Source organism: Ochotona princeps, chromosome 26 (assembly GCF_030435755.1).
Source record: "Ochotona princeps isolate mOchPri1 chromosome 26, mOchPri1.hap1, whole genome shotgun sequence".
NCBI lineage: Eukaryota > Metazoa > Chordata > Mammalia > Lagomorpha > Ochotonidae > Ochotona > Ochotona princeps.
This window is the reverse complement of record NC_080857.1, coordinates 17,211,723-17,228,823: the sequence shown is the minus strand read 5'-3', so window position 1 is coordinate 17,228,823 and position 17,101 is coordinate 17,211,723. Positions and strand designations below refer to the sequence as shown.

The 17,101-nt window shown below is 48.1% G+C and overlaps 1 protein-coding gene across 3 annotated transcripts in view; it reads left to right on the top strand.

Annotated features, from left to right (window-relative positions):
* The window catches only part of ESRRB (estrogen related receptor beta), a 210,705-nt gene that overhangs the window by 158,957 nt on the left and 34,647 nt on the right, over nucleotides 1-17,101 (top strand). The window lies entirely within an intron of this gene.

Below are 17,101 nucleotides of genomic sequence, written 5' to 3'. Positions count from 1 at the left end.
ATATATAGGTTTTTGCAGAGAGGAAAACAAAAACAAAAACAACCAGTGATGTTGTTTGCTCTGTGATTCCAGACAGGACTCTGTTTTTGATCTTTCTCAGTTGCACCCATAAGATGTGATTGATATTTCCATGCCAAACACCTGGGCCTGTCCACATCTCCATGGAAAGCCACGCTGCTCGGATCCTCCCGGGGTTGGTTTCTCTCTCTCTCTCTCTTTCTCTCTCTCTCTCTCTCTCTCCCCTTGTCAGTATATTTGCATATCAGCTAAATCAGGTTTTTCTTTGGCTGAGCAGCAGCCTCTCCCCTATGGGTGTTAAGAAAGGTGTGCAGGAACTGCCAGGGAAGGGAGGGTTCTACTGTGAAGTCACCTGCAGCATTATTGGGGTGCCATGATTGCTGTGCCCCTCTTAGGGCTGGTGGCCAAGTTCATACCCTGGACCAACTGCTCCTCGCATGACAACATTGACTGTAACTGCTGTGGGCCGTGGGCCGAGCCCTTGTTTCATTTAGTAGGTCAAGTGTCTGGTGAGCATCCTTAGGCACCAGGCATGGTTCTAGACTCCAGGATCAGTTGAACAAAACTCCTTGTTCAGACAGGTGAAGACCAGCCGGATCCAGAAAACCAGGGACACCTGTCAGGCCCCACATCAGGTTTTTCTTCTTCCCTCCCCCTCCCCCACTTCCCTCTGCAGGAGGCCAGGCTGAGCTTCCCTGTTTATTCATTGAAAAGATATTTATTTAAGTGGCTTCAGATAGTGATCTGTTGATTAAGCCAATTGAGGGCATTAAGACTGAGCAGGCTGCTAGCTACAAGTGCTCTGATAGAATGAGGTGCTTCTCCGAACTAGTCAGCTCCTGACACTGTGTTCTAGCGGAACCGTGGGCATGCTGCTCTATTTCTTTCTGGGCTTCCATTTCTTTCTTTCTTTTTTTTAATAAGACAAGTATAGTATTTTTTTTTTAAAGGTTTATTTAGTTTATTACAGTCAGATATACAGAGAGGAGAGACAGAGAGGAAGATCTTCCGTTCGATGATTCACTCCCCAAGTGACTGCAACGGCCGGTGCTGCGCCGATCCGAAGCTGGGAACCAGGAACCTCCTCCAGGTCTCCCACACGGGTGCAGGGTCCCAAAACTTTGGGCCGTCCTCGACTGCTTTCCCAGGCCACAAGCAGGGAGCTGGATGGGAAGTGGAGCTTCTGGGATTAGAACCGGCACCCATATGGGACCCCGGCGTATTCAAGGCGAGGACTTTTAGCTGCTAGGCTACGCCTCCTGGCCCTGGGCTTCCATTTCTTGTGAGGTTGAGCTCTCACCCCTACCTGCCACAGAGCTGTGAAGACAGCTAAGTGAGCCAGTGTAAAGAAGATGGGCTGTAGCTTGGCACCTGGTAAGTGCCTCATGGATGCTTACAATGATGATTTTTCCTTTATCAATAGCTCTTAAGGCATTATTTAGTAGCAGGTGCCTGGTTTGCTTTGTCTTTCAGGACAAGCTTGTGTAGTCTGCAGACATGTAAACTATTGAGTTGCTGTTTTGATCTGGCAACATTTGCAAGACTTTAGTTTATACAGAATATTTGAAATGAACTCTTAAAAACTGATGGACCCTGAAGCAGTGCAAGGGTAGACCCTAAAACCCCATATCTCCCTTGCTTTGTTTATCCCTGAAGGAGCCTTGTTACCACCTGTATTCAGCCAATGTGTGCTAAGCAGCTTCTCTCTCAGGGTCTGTGCTAGCTAGCCTCCTGTGCGGGACCACGAATGCTTCCTGAATTTCGCCTATGTCTAAGGAGGAGAGCCCTACACCTCTTGTTGAAATGCATTAGGGGTGCTGTCATCTCAGGTTTGGGGACCTCATTCTGACAGTTTTTACATGAATGGCTGGATGTTTCACAAACATACTGTCTAAAACAATCTACATTTCTGAAATAGACACTTTTTTTTTTCCCCAAACAGAGAGGTAGTTCTGGTGAGCATGCCATGACTTTTGATCTTTGAGATCCACAATTGCTTTTGTAGCAGACAGTCACACTTTTCTTTCTTTCTTTCTTTCTTTTTTTTTTTTTTTTTTTTTTTTTTTGGTTGTTGTTCTTGGAAAGGCAGATATACAGAGAGGAGAGACAGAGAGGAAGATCTTCTGTCTGATGATTTACTCCCCAAGTGACCACAATGGCTGGAGCTGAGCCAATCCAAGCCAGGAGCCAGGAGCTCTTCTGGGTCTCCCACACACAGGTGCAGGGTCCCAAAGCTTTGGGTCATCCTCGACTGCTTTCCCAGGCCACAAGCAGGAAGCTGGATGGGAAGTGGAGCTGCCAGGGTTAGAACTGGCACCCATATGGGTTCTCGGCGCATGTAAGGAGAGGACTTTAACCACTGCGCTGTTGTGCTGGGCCCCACACTTTTCTTGAGTTCTGGTTGAAGTATCTGGAAATTGGATCCTACTGTATATGGATGCTGTGTCTGTACCTGAGAGCATTCTCAGCTTGCCAGGAGTCCTATGAAAGATCAGTAAGCAGTCTTAATTGTTTGCTACCACTAATAGAATCCTGATCTCTTCGTAAAGACAAACAACAGCATCCGGGCAATCAGAATGGAACTGCTGTGGCCTCTTACCCTTTCCACAAGAAGAGTTTCCTGCTGACAGCCAGAAAGAGCTTCAAATCCAAAACAGGAACCGACAGGATTGTTCTGGTTCTTTCATGCACTCTAGCTTTATTGATTGTTAGTCCTAAATGCACAAATGGATGACACTTGGGAGAAATTAGGACAAATCTAAAGAGCAGACCACTACCTGTCATTGGACAGCCTGAGAGGAACCAAGAACCAAGTGAGCAGTTACTGTGCCACTGCTTTGAAGAAAGGACAGAAACACAGCAGGAGAGAAGGCGCCCCAAGGGGCTAGGACCTGAGGCTGAGTGCCCATGGTTCTGCACGCAGTTAGCTGGAGGCTCCTGAACAGGGCACAGTCTCACAGGCACCTACCAAAGCTAAGAGAATGTTCAGGCCACATGTACTAGTGCAGTAACTTGGATGGAATGTCTTGCTCCCCAAATGGCAAGCCCCCCGGAAAGCTCTGAAAAATCCACTGGCTCATACCCTACCTGCCCTTTCCATCACTTCCTCAATGCCATGGGGAAAATATTTGTAGTAACAAGGATGTCACAATTGACTTAGAAAAGCTTTCTTGGCCAGTCAATTCTAACAAATGTTTATTGAGCCTTTATTTGGCTGGCTGGGCTAGGTGCTAGCGCAGGGCAAATGGTGGGCTGCAGAGGGACTGGGTAGGGGAATGGGAGTGATTGGATAAACCATAGCCCCCTCCAAACCTGTTCATTTACGTATGTAGAAGTTTAAGTTTTTGCAACAAAGGCCTGACCTAAAACATTTACTATCTGGATCTTTGCAGAGGAAGACTCAAAATTTGCTTCTCCATAAACAACCATATTGAACAAAGCAATCAGCCCGCCCTGCACTCTCTAGACTTCTGGTCAACCCCTGTTAGTGCATGCTGAGTATTCATTCTCAGTCTAAGCTAGGAATGGGAGCTTGTTTGTCCTGGGGGCTGCAGTGCAACTCCCCGATGCATCGATGAGCTCATAGACAAGGGACTCTTCCCACAGGCTCCAGGCAAAGCAGAGACAGACAGGCGGACACACATACACACACACAACAGTGTGAGATAGAGCTGAGGTCTCAGCATGACGGAACTTATTTAAAGAAAGCCAAGCACCTACTGGTGAGGACTGGCCAGCCCTGGAGGTAGACAAGGCTTGACCAAGTCACAGGTCCCAGGGAAAGCAAGGCATAGCCTAGGACAGTGTTGAAACTGAACGGTCTGTTTATCTGGTTGCTCTTTGATTCTTTTCTGTGTCCTTTGTAGGTTTTCAATGATGGTGGTGGGTTGGTGGGTGGAGTGAGCTTGGTGGTTAGGCACCCAGACCCACTCCTTTTTGGGCTCTGTGTTGGGCACTGGCATCCCTTATCCCTAAGGCTCTAGCGGACAGACATGCCTGTCTGTAGTTGGCAGAGTCAGGCCAGATCTGGGTTGTTCTACTGACCCACAGGAAGGAAAACCCTGGAGGTGGCCTTTTGCACACTCCTGGGACCTTTTCCCAAGCTGAGCCTTAGCTTGTCACCCTGTCACTCTCAGTGGTGATGCTATGTCCCTTTGCACTGCAGGTGGGCATTCCTTCAGCTTTGCCCCCCCCCCCCCCCTTGGTTGGAGCAGCTGTGAAGGGGAGCTTTCCGATCTCACACTAAAGGGGAACCTGACCCCAGCTTGTCCCAGTAAATCCTGATTTAACCCTTCCCGAAGACCTCCCCACCAATTATCCCCACCCCCTCTATTGTCTGCATCTTTTCACTTTCTACTCTCTCTTCCCTTCCTTCATCAGCATTTCAATACCTCTGCTAGGTTGGTCTCCAAAGACAATCCCTCCCCTTGCAGCAGCTTCTACCATCCCTTCTCTTCCCCCTCTCAACTCTTAACCACCAGTGGGCCATTGTCTTCCTTCCTGAGCCCCTGGCTTCATTTACCTCTTATTCTAATTCCATAGCTCTCACCTTCAGCCTGTCCCAGAACACCTGCTGAGCATTTCGGAGTGTGCCCCAAGATGCATCAATGCCCAGCTGAAATTCTCTCCCATCAGACGTCTCTCTTCGGGTTTCCGATTCACTAGATACCTGGGTCTTATCCTGTAACTCCTTGTCCTCCCTTGGCGTCCTTCCCCACCTCAGACACAGCCTTCTCATCCCCACTGAACAGCTCTCCTGCTAGCTTGTTTGCCTTGCGAAGACTGCAGGGAGCTAGCTGTGAACACACACTGGACCTGGTGCCTCCTCTCCCTGGCTTGTGAGTGACAAGGAAGCTCCACAACATGCTCGGCTTCCTGGGCCTGCTCTAGGTCAGCCTGACCACTCTGGCTCCCAGTTCTCATACTCTCACTTTCTAGACCACGTGGTCTGGCCCTGCCAAGGCAGCCACGGTTGGGACTCTAAAAAAATTCAGTATCTGTTTAGCTGGCTCATGTTTGTGTTGGTGATTTTGTACAGCCTGTGAATGATGTTAGAAATATCCACATGACCCAGGGCATGTACCCCCTGCTCCAAGCTCCCCCTTCTAACCTAAGCCCCTACGTTGGTGGCTGAGGTCTCCAGGTAGCTAGGTTTTGTCCAGCAAGCCTTCTCTGCACCTCCTTCCTCCTTTGCCATCAGTAGCTCCCCACCTGGGGGCACCTCTAGATCTCCTGCCAACTCACCAACCCTGATGGGGCTGTTGGACTGTGCAGTTGCTTGTCTGGTTTCCTGAGCACAGGGGCGGCTCCTTGAGGACATGGTCGCTGCGGTCATGATTTGTACCAGTTGCACCTGCTTTTACAGCTCAAGGCAAGTAGGAGCCTTTCAATGGGTCAGAATACAAGGGGATCCCTCAGTAAAGTGAGCCCCCCTGTTTTCCCCATGAGGACACACCAAAAAAATATGAACATGAAGTTTAGGGAATTAGATGCAGTTATCATATGGCTATAGCAATCTATTATATGATTGACTATAGCTATAACTATATTGTATGATATACAGTACACAAATATACAACACATGCAGACTAGTATAATTATTAATTTTAGTTACTTTTGCATATTTAAAATCAGATTGTGTTAAATCCTTTTTCTGTTCACATTTTATTCATTAAGGCTTATCAAATTTTTTATATGAATTTTCTTGTTAGATTAAAAAAATTATTTGAAAGGCAGAGTGAAAAGGGAGTTTACTTATGAAATAGCCACAATAGCCTGGCCAGGCTGAAACCAGGAGCTTGGAACTCCATCTGGGTCACCCTCATGACGGCAAGGACCCACTCACTCGGGTACTCTCATAGCTGTGTCAGCAGGGAGTTGAGTGGGAAGTAGAACAGTCTGGGCATGGACACTGTGATGGGGATGCCGGCTTCGCTGGTGGATAAGGGGAACTTCACCTGTGGTGCCACAAGGCTGGCATGGTTTAACCCTGACTCTGGAGCCCTTTCTCTTTTTGAGTCCCAGAACACAGGATCCCAGAGCCTCCTATCTTCATTGCCGTTTCTTGAGCTCTTGTGAGTATGTGTTGTTGCTTCTAACAGTGTTTCTAAGACACAAGTACACGCTCTAGGCTATTCAGACAATACTTGATATTGGTGTTGGTTTATAACCATGCTATCTGCAATGGATCAGTTAGGTACCATATTGCCTTTGACACCTGATATTTATAATTGTAAAATTAAATACCCCAGGAATAATAACATTTATGTTGATTTTTTATTTTTACTCTGTTATTAATTTACATGAGTGACAGGCATTGATTGAGGTCTTTTTAGGGCCAAGTATCTCCTCAAATGTCAGTTTATTCTTCAATCTAAAGAAATGGTCAAGATTGTGCCTTTGATATAAGACGTTATAAAGACCAAAACTACTGGGTAATTTCCTCTTTACTGAAGGACCGTGCTGGGCAGGAGTCCCACCTTGGTTTGGAGCTCCTGGCATAGTTGTTGGGCTCTTCAGTGAGTATTTACTGAGTGACAGCCATTGTGCTGGGAGCTGAGTCTGTAGCCTTGGCCCTACCCTAGCGGCTGACTCGCTGGGGAGAAAGCACACAATACACATGATCCAGAAAGTAGCACTGGGAAGAGAGGCAGGTGCCAGCAAGAAGCAAGAAACAGTTAGGAATCCAGAGAGGCAGTGAACAGGGGTTGGGCCTGATTCCAACTAGGAGCAAGGAGGATGAAGAAAGGGCACAGGACAAGGACCCTTTCAAGGTCAACTGAGGCCACAGATGAATTCCTGAGTCCCCCATCCAAAGAATCACCAACCCTGTTTCAGGACCAGAAGGAAGACCGGTGGGGCCGGCATGAGTATGTGAAAGCAGAGTGGAAGGCAATGATGTGGGAGAAGTGGGGATAAAGTCTAAGACCAGACATCACAAGGGAGGCTACTGGGATTCAATGACACTGGCCTTGGGGTCCTGAGGGCTATGCACTTCTCTTAGCCCCCAACTCTGTGACTTCAGACAAATAGAGAGAGAGAGAGAGAGAGAGAGAGAGAGAGAGAGAGAGAGAGAGAGAGAGAGAGAAAGAGAGAAAGAAAGAAAGAGAGAAAGAGAAGAAAGAAGAGTGAGTGCAGGAGAGGCAGGCCTGGCACAGTTCTTCCTCTGTTCACCTGGGGCCCAGACACAGGTTTGTAAGGAAACTCCCCCAGGAGGGAAAGATTGATGGGTCATTCTGCCTTGGACCACCTCCAGGTCTTTTATCCTAGAGAATGGGGCTGGCTGAGTGATCCCCAGGGACAAAAGACAGTGGCAGAGGAGATAAAGCTCCTCCCCACCACCCCATCCCCCCCCCCCCCACCTCCAGGAGGGAAGAGTTGGGAGCCAGGGACTAGTACCAGCCTGGAGACTCTAGCCAACTGGCTGACCTTGGACAAGGACCTCCGTCCTCTGGCCTCAGTTTCCATCATCTGTATAGGAAGAATGTGCCGAACCAACAAACAGATTAGCTATTTGCAGGCTAATGGGGGTCCTGCAGGAGGAACAAATCCCAGTTGCTGTTTCTGGAGACAGAGCCAGGATGCCAGTGACAATGTGTTGGGTCTGTGGTTCTGGCCATACACAGAGTCCAGAGGAAGGCTGTGGGACCTTAGGTTCCCAGCAGTCACAGCTTTTGAACTGTGTCCTTGTTAGGTGAATGACTTGTCCGTACAATGGGGCTGATCTATCAGTGAGTCCCCTGAGTATGAATGCCAAAACTCAGGAGGATATACATGCAACATGTGTTGCTTCCTGCCTGCCAGACAGTAACCACAGAATGAGCAGTGATGGTTGTGTGACCTATAACTGGCCATTGGAATCCCTTAAAGGTTTCCCAGTAGGACATTAATAGACTCTCCCATATGATCAAGATGATTCTGGCAATGATAGGAACCATGGCTGGAAACAAGAGAGATGGGGATTGAAAGAACAGTTAGGAGGTGAATCCAACAGTCCTGCTTTGAGAGCCCTGGTTAGGGCCCTGGTGAGGAATGTCCAACCTACTCAGTGGCAGACAGGTCCAAAGGAGAGATTAGGGTGGAGGATTCTGTCATGATTGTGATGAATGAGAGTCAAAAGGTCTTAGACTGCTAACAGGGAGGTGGTAAAGCCAGTAGGGGAAAAGTAATCCAGGAGGAAGAATTTGCGAGTGGGGGGTTAGGGGTAGGGAGAGAAGTCTGATATAGGACACACTTTGGGACATGCTGACTTGCAGACTCTGGGATATTGGGAAAGGAATTCAATGCAATCTTCAGGCCCTGCTTTTCCAAGTATGCCCCTCTTGGCCAGTGGCAGAGATCTTAACACAAAGAGTTGATTAAAGTGCAAATTTTGGACCAGACCTCTGGAATCCAACAATCTGATTTAACATGCCTTGCCCTTGGGGTGATGGTGAAACCAGCTTTAGTGTGAGAAGAGCTGAGAGCAGAGAGGGTTGTGGGAGGAGAAGGAGCTGGAAGGAGACTCCCCTGAGAAGGACCACATTTCTTCTGTTCTAAGCTGTGTCCCCTCCCCTCCCCCCTTTACCACACTGGTATGTCTAAGTTGGACTCTGTCACAGTTGTGGTTGGCCAGGTGGTGGCTGTTCTGGGATTGTCACTGCCCTCAAGTACACATCAAAACTTGCACAATTGGCGCCAGTGGCCTGGAAGCCAAACTCTGAGGGCATTGCCGGCTCCCCTCCTGGCAGGCAGGCAGATTCTGTGGTTAAACATGAAAACGGTGACTCAAATAAAAAATGATCACAAGAGTGAGGCTCTAATTGAGTTTTACCATCACCTCAACTGATTTGTTTCTCTTTTCTCCTTCCTGTATGCATAAGGATGCAATGGGTTCAAATCCTTCAAATTGAAGTTCAAAGAGTTGTTGTCATAAAAATAAAAATGAAAATGCTGGCAGTCCTGGCTTTATGGACAGGTGTCTTATTCCTGTCTTTCTGGGTGGTGTGTCTTCCCTTTGCAAGCATCTTAGAGATCATCTGATGTGACAAGAGTCTGCAGGGAGAAAGGAGATAAAATCTGCTGATTTCTCTCTTAAGATGTATTCATTTTTATTTGAAAGGCAGATTTACAGAGAAAGAAAGAGCTTCCATCTGCTGGTTCACTCACTAAATGACTGCAACGGCTAGAGTTGGGCTGATCTGAAGCCAGGAGCCAGGAGCTTCTGGGTCTCCCATGTGGGTGCAGGAGCACGAGGACTTGAGCCCTGCTCTGCTGCTTTTGCAGGTACATTAGCAGGGAGCTGAATCAGAAGTGGAGCAGCTGGGACTTAAACTGATGCCCAAATAGGATGTCAGAACTACAGGCAGAATATATGCCACCTGTACTGACCCTCTGATTAGTCTCTTTTAAGGAGGTAGTGCTAGATGTGTGCTGCTTTAGCTGGGGACCCAGAAGAGAAGGACTGGGAGAAGATAGTTGCATTCAGCAATTGGGAAGTCACTGTTGGCGAATTCCCCGATTCTCTGAATCGGAGTCTGGTTTTGAACTCACTTGCCTTAATGTTGCACTCAGCAGATACTAATCGGGCACTGGGAACTGTACTTACATAACCAAGATGAAAGATGTAGTAATCTCTGTCCTCAATTAAGCATCCAGCTCAGAAGGAACAGCAATACAAGTAATCCTGATTAGGAGGCTCTAAGCTGGTAACTGTAGGAATGGAGCCAGAAGCCTACCTGGGACCCAGAAGGTCACTTGAGAATGGATGCTCTAAGCCAACAGGATCACAAGAAGGGGGTTTCAGGTAGAGGGAGTGTGAGAGGGCCTGGGGACCCCAGGAGATCCAAGCCCAACTGAAAGATGGTTCAGGTTTCCTGAGAAGACAAGGCATCTGTCACAGGTAGGCAGAACAAAAAGGGTGCTAGGCCTGACCTCAGAGCTTAGATTTCATTCTCCAGCCCAGTGGGGGAACAGCTGGAGAGTTTGTTCAATCTGAATGCTTAACTCTTACTCAAATCATGTGTACCCATCATTTAAAGAGCATAACAGAAATGGAAATTTTAGGATGGAAGAGAATTGCCTCTAGCCTTACCTGACCTCTCCCCATCCCAATCAAGTTGGTTTACTGGGCCCAGCATGATAGCGCAGTGGTTAAAATCCTCGCCTTGAATGCACTGGGATCCCGTAAGGGCACCGGTTCTAATCCTGGCAGCTCCACTTTGCATCCAGCTTCCTGCCTGTGACCTGGGAAAGCAGTCAAGGATGGCCCAAAGCCTTGGGACCCTGCACCCACATGGGAGACCTGGAAGAGCTCCTGGCTGCTGGCTTCAGATTGGCTCAGCACCGGCCATTGCGGTCACTTGGGGAGTGAATCATCGGATGGAAGATCTTCCTCTGTTTCTCCTCCTCTCTGTATATTTGCCTTTCCAATAAAAATAAATCTTTAAAAAAAAACAGTTGGTGTACCACTTCAGAACATCTCTGTCTAGGAGTGAACTTCTCAGTTACTAATATTGTGATGTTATATTTACCGACTTAGCAATTTTGATTACACTTCCTGATCCAGAACATGAGGAGTTAATGCTAATTGTACAACTCATGCCAACACACGTGTGCATGCACATGTGTGCGCACATACACACACATACACTCTTCCAGTCTTTCCATTGCTCAGTGTGGTTAACTCACAATTTTTGGTTCATAGCCAATTTCTTCTTGATGTGCTGTTCGCTTCTCCCTGGGTTCACTTCTGGATCTACCCTGTCTTTTGGTTCACTTCCATTTTGTGTAGAGCGCATGCCCCGTGGGACTGCCACAAGGCCACAGGAGGGGAACTGTGGAGAGCTGGTGTGTGTAAGTCTTCATTCCAGCCTTCAGCCCTCACACTGGGTTCATCTCCTAGTTGCATGCAGAATTCTGGTTGAAAATTTCTTCCCTCCAGAATTGGGGCACCATGGCTGTGTTTTTGCCATTTGGGCCCTGGTGCTGCTGACAAGCATCTTAATTCATTCATGTGAAAAATACATATTGAGGTCTCATCCTTTGAACAGAGTTCTAGGTGCTAAGGAAACTGCAGTGAGTAACCCAGACAATAAGCAGAAGACATAAGGGAAGTCAGGTGATCCAGGTTCACTAGACGAATGAGCCACAGGCACATGGACAGGGTGTGGTGTGTGTCCATAGGATACGATTTCACTTTCCCCACCAGTCTTACTCTTGATCTTCTGTGTTTGCCTTGGTCTTTATCTTGGAAGTTTTATTGATCTTTTCCCTTATCTCCTGTGATTAAAATTTAAAAAAAAAATACATTTATTTTTATTGGAAACTCAGATTTACACAGAAAGATCTTCCATCCACTGATTCACTCCCAAATGGTCACAATGGCCAGAGCTGAGCCAATCCGAAGCCAGGAACCAGGAGTCCCCTCTAGGTTCCCCATGAGGGTGCGGGGTCCCAAGGCTTTGTGCTGTCCTTGACTGCCGTGGTCAAGAGAAAACAGTTCTACCATGCAGGATTCCTGGTGCTGCCCTTTTGCTCACAACCACAGAGCCTCCCTGTCTCCTTTTTTCCTTACCCCTGGCAGCTACTGCCCCACATCCTCCGTACTGTTGCCCAGAGCTTTCTCCACCAATTCTTCTGGGCCCTCTGCAGGCCTCTTAGCTCTGGTAACTCTTGGTCTTCAGACCCTAGAAATTTTCACCTGGTTCCTATCTTCCCTCCACTGTCCTTTTCTTCTTCCCTTGGAAATAACTGAAGTTAGCACATATTTCTCCACAGCTTTTTCTTTCAAAAACCCCTCAGGGTTGGGTATTGGACTTCTAGAGCCAGGCCTCAAAACATTTTTTTTAAGGATTGATTTTTATTGGAAAGGCAGATTTCCAGAGAGAAGGAAAGACAGAAAGAAAGATCTTCTATCTGCGGATTCACTCCCCAGGTGGCCTCAACAGCTATAGCTGAGCCACTCCGAAGCTAGAAGCCATGAGCCTCTTCCGGGTCTCCCTTGTGGGTGAGGGTCCAAAGGCTTTGGGCTGTCCTCCTCTGCTTTCCCAGGCCACAAGCAGGAAGCTAGATGGGAACTGGAGCAGTCAGGACATGAACCAGCATCCATATGGGATCCTGGCACATGCAAGGCAAGGATTTAGGCAATGAGTCATTGCACCAGGTCTCCAGGACTTTAATTCTTATTCTAGTTTATTGTCTGATTTTTTTTTAATGTTTATCTATTTGAAAGGCTGAGTGATGAGAGAGAGAGAGAGAGATTGATTGGTTGATTCATTGGTTCATTCCCTAAATAGTTGTAACAGCTAGAGCTGGACTAAGTTGGCGCCAGCAGCCAGGGACTCCATCTGGGTCTCTTACATGGGTAATGGTAATGTGGCCATCCTTCACTGCTTTCCCAAGTGCATTAGCAGAGTGCTGGATGGGAAATAGAGCAGCTGGGACTTGAACCATCACTCCAGTAGATGATGGCAGTCTCACAAGTAGGGGCTTAACCTACTCTGCCACAATGCCAGCCTCTTGCTTGATTTTTGTTTCAGCCCACAAAACACTGGCTCCTTTAGCTCTCCTTTAGAATTTTCTGATGGTTTTCATATTCCTAATTGTCATAATCTCCATTTTCATCTTTTTTAAATTTTAAATTTATGTGCTTGCAGTTTGTTTGAAAGACAGATAAACATACAGAGACAGAAAGACACAGACCTTGCATCTACTTGTTCACTCACCAAATATCTGCAACAGCTGAGGCTGAGCCAGCTACAAGCCAGGAGCTCATGTGAGGGGCAGGGACCCAAGTATTTGAGCCATCACCATTGTCTCCCAGGCTTTACGATTAACAGGAAGCTGGATCTGAGCTGAGTAGTTGGAGCATGAAGCAGACACTCCAGTATGGAATGTGGAAGTCCCAGTTGGAGACTTAACCACTTGTGCCGAACATCTGCCTTGTCCAGGCTCTGCTTTGTGACTTTTGGTGGCATGCTATTCTTGTTTCATGAATGGGAACTACTTCCTCCTCAGTACAATCGATGATAGGATAGTGTTGCTTTTTGAGATTTGCTTCTGGCTTCTGCCCTTGTACTTTCTTCTTACTATGTGTTTTGGTTAGTCTTTCCAGAAATGTATTAGTCAGGTAGGCTTTTTTTGCAAACAGGGATGAATAGCTTTTTGGAAGGGGATGTGCGTATGAGTGAGAGAGGAGGCTGGGAGGGTGGAGGGGGATTTCAGGAGCTCAGACAGGTGTGGAAAGGTTGTCCCAAGACTTCTCTGGCTACTCTTTGCGCTGATGCTACACCCCCTCTTGAGAGTCCTGTAGATTCCAAGGTGTAGTCATAAGGGTGTAAGGTGTTTGCCAGAATTCAGGGATTGGGCTTTGAGATGGGCAGGACTCATGACTTGATTTGCGACATCCACCGACCCTTGTTTCTGGCCCTCAGCTTCCCTTGTGCTTAGTTGGGGCTGGGCTCCTGGAGTCTGGGACACCATTTGCTCCTGATCTGCAGACATTCAGCCAGTGTCCCCTGGTACAAGGTGTGGAGGGATTCTTGGCGGCCACTTGGACTGATAGTGAGGACACGAGTGCCGCCTGCACACACACACTTCTCGCCCCTGCTGCCTTTGTTCAGTGCTTTTTGCTGTCATCTTCCATGCCTGAGGCTTCTGGGGAGCTACAGTATGAACGGCTTCCTTCTTGTCCATATCCCTGTCTGGCTGTAAGGTTTCTGCACTCCCCGATCTTCTGAGCACAGCTCACTCCTGCATGTCCTTCAGCAGGCTTTTGTGAAGCCATGCAGACATGCGTGCTCGGTGTGCATGATGAGCCAGAGGTCCAGACAGGGACTCAGCACTGGAAGCTCCTTGGCATCCCTCCAGGCAGTGTACAGGTGGACCAGAAAGGGGCACGCAGACCTGGGAGGCTGTGCATCCCAGGGGATGGGCAATGGTGGAGGGAGTGAGGGGATAGCAAGGAAGTAGGATGAAGGATACAGGATGGAGTCTTTCAGAATGCGGGACTCCAAGATGCCACCTTCGTTTCTGGCCACCTGCCACTCTCACAGGAAACAGAACAAGAAATGCAGGCCTGGGTGAGGGTAGGTTCTGTCTGAGGAAGCATGAAGGACATCCTGCAGGTGGTCAGGAACATCCCACAGGCATATGCATACAAGGGCGGGAGGCACAGGCTGGGCAGCTTTGCAGGTCGTTGCCAAGAGTACGACAGCAAGAGCCTGAGACAGGAATGAGATCATTGCTGGTGGGTGAGGAAGAGAGGAGGACAGAGTGTGGAGGTCAGCAGACCACCCAGAGACTAAAGGGACAGTGTCTGCCTTCTGGGAGTGGAACCTAGGGCCAGCCAGCCTTAGCCTTTCCACAGCAGCCGCTTAGAACTGTGGCTGTCCTGACTCAGCAGGTCCAGTGAGCCAGCTAGTCCTTCATCACTGGCTCGAGGAGGGGCTACTGGATGTACAGCAGCTGCTCAGACACAGCTGGTGGGTATGCCACAAGGGTTTCCTATGCTCAGGACAGTCCAGGGTCAGAGAGAGCTGGGGGAGATGGTTAACCTTCTGCCTGGAGGCCACACAGGAGGCTGTGGGGTGCCACCCTTCTCCTGTATGCTAGCAGGAGACACTGCAACGTCAGCTTCAGCTCCAGGCCTGCCTGCCCAAGGTCGAACCTCGAATTTCCCCCCGTGGCTGGGTTTGCATCAGACACCCAGGAAGATCTTATCCTTGTGGTTGCATCCACCCTGACAAATCTGCCTGCAGGTAAAAACAGGCATGGCAACCTTGGCTGCTTGCTGGAGCGTGTTCTTCACTAAAACCTTTTACAGATACTTTTATATGTGTGTTTATATATATATAAATACATATATACATATATATGTATATATAATATATATACACATATATGTGTACATATATATGCATATATAATATATATACATAAATTATATATATAATTACAAAAATAAATATATATATATATCCTTGTATCCGCCCACCTGCAGGACATTCCACCTGGAGGGTCCCACACTTTCTCAAGTAGAACACCTCCTTGCCCAGCCTGCACCTGTTATACTAGTCCATGCATCTTGTTTTTTTTGGTAAGAAATGTGTTTCATTTATTTGAAAGGCAGAATGAGACACACACAGGAAGATGAGATCCTCTCTGCTTTACTTTCCAAGGGCCTGCTGCAGCTGGGGCTGGGCCAGGCTGAAGCTAGGAGCCTAGGAGCAATCTCCCGTGGGAGTGTCAGGGTCCCAGGTACTTGAGGCATCACTTGCTGCCTCTCAAGATGTGCATTAGCAGGCAGCTGGGATCAGAAGCAGAGTTGGGATTTCCATCCAGGAACTCTGATATGGGATGCAGATGTCCCAAAGCACCCCTCCCCGCCAACCTTTATATGCTGTCACCAAATCCATACAAATGGAAACTGTTCATGAGAAATATGCACTGTGCTCATGACCTAGATGAGCCTGCCAAGGTTCAAGCACATGAAGCAACTTGCCTGAAGTGGAGTCTGCATAGGGTCTACACTGGACACACTCCCAGGTTAGGTTAGAAACCTGGATTTGTGCTAACGGTTGGCTGTGTCCCTGTCTTTTAGGAGCCCAGCTTCAAACCTGCTGTGCCCAGCTGGGGGTGTGTGTGTGTGCATGTGTGTGCATTCGCATATGTGCTACCCAGATCCCTGCACTGTTTCCGAGCCCTCCTACACTCCCCTAGAGACCGCAGGAATTCAGGGATTAATCTCATCACTTTATCAAGGAGGCACTTACAGAAATTACAAGGCCATGCCGCCAGCCTGGTTTTGCTGGCAGGCAGCCTCTGGAGCCATAATACAAATTGGAAGGACCAAAAATAAATAAATAAAATTAGAATTCTCACATACTCTCTCCTCTCTCTTTCTCTCTCTCTCTCTCACACACACACACACACACACACACACACACACACTCTCAGGTCCTCAGGCAAGAGCATTGTTTACAATTTGCTGTTAGCACTCTTGTGCTGGTCATGGTTGGGTGAGGAGAGAACACACTCACATGAGGTAGGAGACCAGCGCCAGATCCACCTGCACCCTTGACCTCCAGTTCTGACCAGGTGCGGGGAAGTTGGCAGCATACAACAGTGGCCTCCCCAGGCAGCACAGGATGGGCTGAGGTGGGGACCAGTTTCCACAGTGCCTTCTAGACCAGGAGAAGGAGTTGTTTGCAGTGTGCCAGCCTTCTTTCTGTTTCTCTTTTAAATTTAAGCTCGCTTATGTGAATAATGGGAATTAACTTCCCAAGAAACCACATGAGAAAGTGCTCTAAGAAATCTCTGGAGTGGGCCTGGTGTGGTGGCCTAGCAGCTAAAGTCCTCGCCTTGCACGCGCCAGGATCTCATATAGATGCAGGCTCTAATCCCATCAGCCCTGCTTCCCTTCCAGCTTGTGTCTTGGGAAAGCAGCCAAGGATGGCCCAAAGCCTTGGGAACCTTGCACCCGCATGGGAGATCTGGAAGAGGCTCTTGGCTTTGAATTGGCTCAGCTCCAGCCATTGTGGTCACTTGGGGAGTGAATCATCAGGCAGAAGATCTTCCTCTGTCTCTCCTCCTCTCTGTATATCTGACTTTCCAATAAAAATAAATAAATCTTAAAAAGAAAAAGAAAAATCCATTTAAAAAAAAAAAGAATTAACTGGAGTTAGAGAAAAGAGAAGGAGGTGGGATCAGCCTTGGGGTACAGTGGGTTAAGCTGCTGCTTGTGACCCCTGTACCTCATTTGAGTTCTAGTTACTGCGCTGCTCATCCAACTGTGTGCTAATGCACCTGGGAGAGCAGTGGAAGATGGCTCAAGTGCATGGGCCTCTGCACCCAAGTGGGAGACCTGGATGAAGCTCCTGGCACCTCCTGGCTTCAACGTGGCCCAGTTCTAGCCATTGGGACCATTTTGGGAGTGAACCAGCAGATGGAAAATCTCACCTTCTTCTTTGTGTATGTAGCTGATTAAGCCTCTGCTGTGTGGGTGTTGGTTTGAGTTCCCACTGCTCTACTGTTTGACCCAGCTCCTTGTTAAATGCACCTAGGAGAACAGCAGAACATGGCTCAAGTGCTTGGGCCACCCACG